A 7476-nucleotide genomic window follows, 5' to 3' on the forward strand; every position below is an offset into this window, starting at 1 on the left:
GTGAGTGAAGCCGAGAGCAAGATATGCCTCGTCATATTTTCTGCATTTAGCTTTTAAATGACCAGCACCTGCCTGGGTCTGTGCAACTTCATCTATGGCTTTTCTCTTCCCTTTTACAAACCAATCCATCTCCCATTCTAAGTTACGTCCTTTGGCTGTTTTTTTATTTATTTTCTTTTTCTGCTGATGGCCCGCGCTCGACTTGAAGCAGCGCTGCTTAGACCGATGGGTGTGTGTCATCAAAGTAGTACTGCGAGAGCTATAAGAGAGCGCGGATGTCTCCTTATGCTTTCGCTCGCCGTATTTTGATGTCATACACCGATCGATCTTCAAGTCGAACACACCTCTTTACTCTCGTGTGTCACGTGACCGAGTGTAATCGCAGCCTCTGTGATTGAAAAATCGCGTTTATTCATATCGCGATATTATCGCAAATGCAATTAATCGTTCAGCCCTACCCTTTGTTAACAGAGAGTAGATCACTCCAACCATTTACAGCAGTTTAATTTCACAAAAGCTTCTGTGAAATACAACAGAACCTGATTTACAAAAGAAAAAGTATAAAAACACAAAGACCACAGGGAAAAGGAATAAACTGAGTTAAATTAAAGAAGAGCATCATACACTAGTCTGCAACAGGAAGCAGCAGTTTCTTACCTCACAGGGTAGCAAATGTGGCAGCACATGATGATGAAGTGTACTCATGAGTATCAGCATTCAGAGTCTTCTGTCTGGAGCTGATCACAGAGCAAAGCCACAACCTCCTGTAAAAAAAACTTTGTAGTACCTAAAAAGAAATGGGGAGCAAAGAAAAAGATAATTATACCATCCATTGAAAAACTAAAGAAAAATGTCATTAGGAAGCCACTACTGCATAAAGCACCCACAAACAACAATTATACTATATCAGAGGAGCTTTACCAGAACTTCTGACTATGGAGATAAAATGCAAACTGCCATTGTGCCTCTTCTGGGTAAAGGAGGAAGGTTGTTGTCTTTAACAGAGTCAACATTGCTAACAAATTCCCCATTACTAAAGTCAGAAAACAAATTAGATCTGCAGGAATCCAATACTCATGGATGTCATTTGGTTATCTTTCTTACACTTTTGGAACACTCATCTAGATTAAGCATCAAAATGTTTGATCTCATATAAAGTGAATTATCATTATCTGGTTGCATCACAAATTTAAGACAGCAGATCCCCTGTTTATTATTCTCATTATAAAAGTTGGATCAGTTGAAAGAAATACATCAGCGACTTCTGAGTGCAAAAGAATGATAGAATAGTCTCAAATATTTTTATGATTTGTCATGCGCTGCTTTAAGACATGTTCAGTGTGTCACAGTTGCCAAATCACAGCTTAGCAAAAGAAAACATTTTGCATCTTCAGAATTATTTGAACGTTGTCAAAGTGAAAGTCATAATAAAACTGAAGTAGTGACAGATCTTTTCTTATGTATTATGACAAACATCCAAGTATAATGGATTATCAAAGAAAAAATGTGGGGCAGGGACTTGGTGCTATGCATCAGTTGTTGACTGGCTTGAGATGAGGGTGTTTCAGTCAAAAATAAATGCAAGCTTGCAGGCGATTGTGCAGTGGCAGAGTTTAAGCAGTGAGATAGAGAGGGTGTTAATGAAGACAAAGTTTTGAAATTTATCTTTAAACTGGTAATAAAAAGTGGAAATCTGATTGCCACACTGCTCACTAAAAAACACTCATTGCAGCCTATATGACTTTCTTGTTTAAACTTCTGTTTCAAAACTTAAAAGTACATATTTGCAAGCGATGTTTGATACAGTATCATACGCTATAAAATGGGAGCTTCAAACTTAACAATATGACAACAAAACACTCAGAAGCTTGGGGAATAAATTAAGAGGAGTAAAGTAAGTTGCTGTCAAGGAAGTTCATGGCATAACTTTGACAAATTTGCACATATTCACTAAGTATAACACTGAATAGGTCACACAGGAGATCCATAATGCTGTTCTCCAGTATTAAACTGAACTGAGACTTTGTGTGGTTTAGCGCCCAAAGCAAGGCAAAAACGCTCCTCAGACAGAGTGTCACCAAGCATGAGACATTTATGGCGCTTTTCCACTGCATGGTACGGCACGGTACGGCTCCGGACAGTTCACTTTAGGAGTTGTGGTAGTAGAGGCGGCGCAACTATAACGACGTGAATAATCCCGCCCACTCTAAAGCGGTACTGAACTGCAGTGAAAACGCAAACCGTGCCGAGCCGAACCGTGCCGTGCCGTACTGAGCCGTACCGAGCCGAGTCGTACCACGCAGTGAAAAAGCGCCATTAGATCCATACAGGTGCCAGGAGGAGTTGACCCCGACTGCCCTCGCTTCGAAAGAGGATTATAACTTATTTCCCAAGGAATGTTGACTTCTTCCCAATTCTGTAGATTTAGGGGTGATCTTTTCAATAGCCCTCATCAAAAACTACCATTTTAGATATAGCCGTTTGTAATTAAAGCGGCTTGTGTATACACATCTCCACTTCAAAACACTTCAAAACCGGAAGCGTGTCCAATGATTTGTGACACTGTTTTTTTGTTTTGTTGGGAGTGCTGAGAGAGAGAAACTATGTGCTGAAAGATGAGGGACAACTGTAGGAAGTGGAAATCAAACATATGAAGATGTCATCACTCCTGTTAATTCAAGAGGGTTTAGTAAAACCAACAGGAAAGCACGAGGGTGTATAAAAAGCAATTGGGGCTCGAAGGGGAGACTAATGTGATCAAAGTGAACGATCAGCCATAGCTAATTGAAATTAAAGCCCATGAATTGAGAAGGTTAGTGTGGTTCACTGAGGCGCTGAGGATGGGAACACAGATGCCTTGAGCGAGGGCTCAGCTGTGCCTGCAAAGAGCTACAAAGCACCCACTCATTCTTTTTACACTATGGTTATGATATTGCTTAACGTTTGTGATATTTTACAAGCATTCAGTCACGATTCAGCTCCGTGGGAAGGCAACAGCTGAATTTTTCTTTAGTTTTGTGAGATGACAGCAAACTGTTTACTGTCAAAACCACAGGCTTCATGCATGATTTAAAACCAACAATCAATGAAAATTAATGCTACAAAATGTTGTTTAAATTGGTCAGATATTTATTTATTTATGATTTAACACCATGTCAGCAGCAGTTGCTATATTCATGGCAAGAGAAAACATTTCAATTTCACAATTCAATCGTATATATCATTTCAAAACAGCCGGCGGATTCGACGAAGGAGCGGCCGGCGGGCTTGCGGCAACCACATGTGACGACCCCGGGCTGGACTCCACTTCGTCCACGGTGAAAGCCGATCCGGCGATCCACAGCGCGAAGTTGATGTATTTCTTCAGCGACCAGCACGGATCAGCTCTAGGCATGACGAAGTGGATATCGTCCTCTTTTGGAAGGCCAAACGAAGTAGTTTCGCTTTCACAACAAAACACACAGCGTCTTCACGACATGGCGGCAGCAACAATACTACAGCGAGAATAAAAGTTACGCCTTCTTTCTTTGCGTGAACATTTGGGCGGCGTTATGCAAATATTCCCACATCGTGACGTAGACATGTGGGGGCGTGTTAGAACGAGCTGTTTTAGGTAGGCGTGGTTGACTCTTAACTTTTATAAAGAATATCTCTTTGGATTTGAGACTTTAGTCTTTGCAACTTTACAGATCTTCTTCATGCACCAAGAGCTTGTATCACTTCAAAGAGAAAGGAAAAATTGAAATCGCATCATATGACCCCTTTAAGATATTTTTGGTGAAATCCGAGAGCTTTCTGAGCCTGCATAGACAGCAATGCAACTGAAATGTTCCCAGGCCGAGAAAGGTAGTATGGACATCGTTAAAATAGTCCATGTGACATCAGTGGTTCAACTGTAATGCTATGAAGCTAAGAAAATACTTTTTGCGCAAAGAAAATAATGACTTTATTCAATGATTTCTTCACTCCACCGCCATTCACGAGTGTACCACGACACATGCGTGTGATGCTGCTGACGCAGGAGAAGCATTCTAACGTAGAACATGCACACGCTGCGCCTTGTTTACAAGCAGAGGAATGCACACTCGTGCGTCGTGGTACTCATGTGAACAGTGGAGGAGACTGACCTGGAAGAGAAGAAATCTTGAATAAAGTCGTTATTTTTGTTTTCTTTGCGCACACAAAGTATTCTCATAGCTGACCGAAGGTCTTAGGGGTTTGGAACGACATAAGGTTGAGTAATTAACGAGGGTGAACATTCCCTTTAAGAGGTGCGATTGGCACAGTATAAAGGAGAACGGCAATAATTAACCCTGGGCTTACAACAGCTGAGTGATGATGACCACCATGTAACACATCTGTTCATATTCACCATTTAGGAACTCTTACTCATTTCCTCTACAAAGGAGAGACCTATTATGGAGGAAGTCATTCAATTACAACCAGCCATTCTCCTTTCATTTAGGTTACGGCCCTGAAACAGAAAACACAATATGCAGGCTATAGCTCATAGTGCTGTACTCTGTGAGAATTATCTCCTCCAATCTGCTTAGCAAACTTAGTCATATTTTAAAACAACACTGCGTAACAAAGAAGCTGAATGAAAAACATAAACCTGCAAATTAAAATTGAAACTTGCATCTCTAGTTCGGCTATTATTTTTTCAGCTATTTATCAAGGTCTAGAGCTCAACAATAAGGATTTTTATACTAGAGCAGATAGGTTTGTACTTGCCCTGTCAACATTTTCTCCATGAAAATGGAAAATTACTATTTTTAGCAACATGTGTCAGAAAAACATATATTATGTGTGTGTGTGTGTGTGTGTATACATGTATATATATAAATTATATTTTTGTAACACAAACGTAATGTTTAATTTATGTGTGTATAAATATTATAATTTATATTAATATTATAATTTTTACATAATTAGCTATTTTATATATGAAACATTTAGTTTATTGTATTTATTATATATAATTTAAAGATTTAAATAACACACGTTGTTGTGATATTTAAAACATCAAAATTGGCCATTTAACACTTGAACATTTAAATTGAGAAGAACAGAAACACATTAAAAATGAATGTGTAACAGCATAGCACTTGTTTCTCAACTGTTCCAAAACTCTCTCACACTGACCCTTAGCCACTGGGGCATCCTTATTGTCAAGCCCAGGGGTTCTATATGCATTTTACCTTTAGACATGCAGAAATGAATCCCTGTTTTCTTGTGATGGCTGGACTTGCTGGAGGGCTCAGTATTAATGAATGTTTTTATTGAGGGTTTTGTTCAGGTTCAGCAGTGCTATGATATGAGCACAAGCAATGTTCAGACAGACAGAGCCAGACTCTGGAAATGCCCCTCTTTATAGTCGTGTGGTTCTGTGCAGATGCCAAACACATCTCGGACCTAACATAATGCCCTGCAAAAATACAGACAGCATGGTTTGGGAGGATCTTTCCATAATAAAATGTCAAATATAACTACCCATGCAAAGCAGAGGGAAAATATCCAATATTTAACAATCAAAACACCACGCAAAGAAGAGCATGTAATACTTTTTAAATAAACCTTACATTTTTAAAAAGCATTACGGGAAGAACTACAAAAGTGCCCAAGAGAAACAACATAGGGTCATAGTGGCAGGCGCTAGCAATAAGCCACTACCTAATTGGTATAAAGGAATAGCAGTATATGGTAGAGCTAAACATTGGGACGTCTCGGCACCACAAATAATGGACGCGTGAGCACTTTGCACGCTCAGCTAACCACAACCAGCTCTGCTCTATTGTTCTGTGTGGTCACAACTACTGCACCCTTCAACAAAACACTCCTGAAAGACATGGCATTTCCTACACAGAGACAGATAAAGAGAGTGACATGCAAAAAGGTATACATAAAGCTCTACACCGACATGAGGGTGTAAGGGCTTAACAAGGGCTAATTTAGTTGCGGTTTCCAAATACAAGGTGTTTTCAGTGCATTATTCACTAAAAAGCATACGCCAAACTTATGACAAGCACAACCTGCATGCATGGAGATGTGCTTCACTTCTCAGTAGTAAACATTTTTTTTGTGGTTATTTCAACCTGAAGCAACTTTTGTCCTTTTTCGAAGCTTCTCAAAAGAATCATTCTTCACTTGCCAACTGCATACAGGCCATTTACAGGTTTGGCATTCATTAAGGTTTGAAGATAACACTTAGTGAGAAAAGATTCACCAAGCGGGGACGTGCATTCCACCTTTCCATGCAAAAAAGGGAAATAAACAGGCTGACTGTTACTGCAGAAAACGATAAAATCTCCCCAGACTCAATTTCAGCTGCCATTCAAGGCCATGAAACTAGCCATTCTCTGGTTTTTCACTATTACATCTTATTACAGCCAAGGTGAATTACACAACTGAAAACAACTGAACAGCCTACAATGAAGCATGAAACTCTTAAAATGAGTCTTAAAGGGACAGTTCACCCAAAACTGACAATTCTGTCATCGTTTACTCACCCTGATGATGACTTTCAAAACCTGTATTAATTACTTCTTCAATAAATGTTCATTATTTTTCCACAAAAGAAGTCATACAGGTTTGGAATGAAATGAGGGTGAGTAAATGATGCCAGAATTTTATTTTATTATTTATTTTTTTCTGGGGGGTGAACTATCCCTTCAAGCAAATGAGAGCATGTAAAACTAAAAGTGGCTTTATTTAAAAGTAACGTCTGAGTTGAAGTGATATTGCTTTCTTGTCTGAATCAGCTTAGAGCGCACAGGGACCGAAACCTGACTCTTTTTCTCTCTCTCCCCCTTTTCCATTCTCCCTCCCTTTCATTCTCTTTCTCCCTCCTCCCCCCTTTCCAAGGAGAGGCTCATCTAGGGCCAGACGAAGGCCCACAGGCTGAAAAATAAAAAACGAGTCATGCATGGAGGAAGCGGGCCACCATTTCTCCTTAAATACAGCCATAAAGATACATATAAATAAGGAAAGCCTGGCTCTTAGGGAGTAAATTAGATTTGGTTCTCTCTTCCCCTCCCACTCCTGGCCTTCTATTTTAGTTGCAAGTAGAGCACAGGCCTTTTTCTGGCCCGTGGTTGCAGGAGCAATTCAGATTGCTGAAGGTTTCATGTGCTGTGGGAGGTGGGAGGGGTGCTGCTGCATGGGGTCATGTTGTAGAGCCCACATCTTGCACTTATAAATATACAGATTACAAAACATGAAGCAAATGACAACAAATTAGTGCCAATGATTCATGAGAAAGAACAGGCACAGGACTAATCTATCTGACACAGATTGTGAATGTGAATTCCTGTGTCAAGGGCAGGGCTGACCTTATAAACATGCTTCAGGGCAAGTAGTCCTGATTATATATCCGTTTTTAAACAATCTATGCAATGAATAATCCCATGCAGTTAATGTATGCAATTACACAACAAGTAAAGAGAGTTACCTAAACTAACACACAGGAGAAAAATT

At 39.8% G+C, this 7476-nt stretch overlaps 1 pseudogene; it reads right to left on the bottom strand.

The window, feature by feature from the left end:
* The window catches only part of LOC107700130 (bone morphogenetic protein receptor type-1A-like), a 41153-nt pseudogene that overhangs the window by 31549 nt on the left and 2128 nt on the right, over positions 1–7476 (bottom strand).

This window comes from Sinocyclocheilus anshuiensis, unplaced genomic scaffold (assembly GCF_001515605.1).
Source record: "Sinocyclocheilus anshuiensis isolate Anshui unplaced genomic scaffold, SAMN03320099.WGS_v1.1 scaffold1135, whole genome shotgun sequence".
NCBI lineage: Eukaryota > Metazoa > Chordata > Actinopteri > Cypriniformes > Cyprinidae > Sinocyclocheilus > Sinocyclocheilus anshuiensis.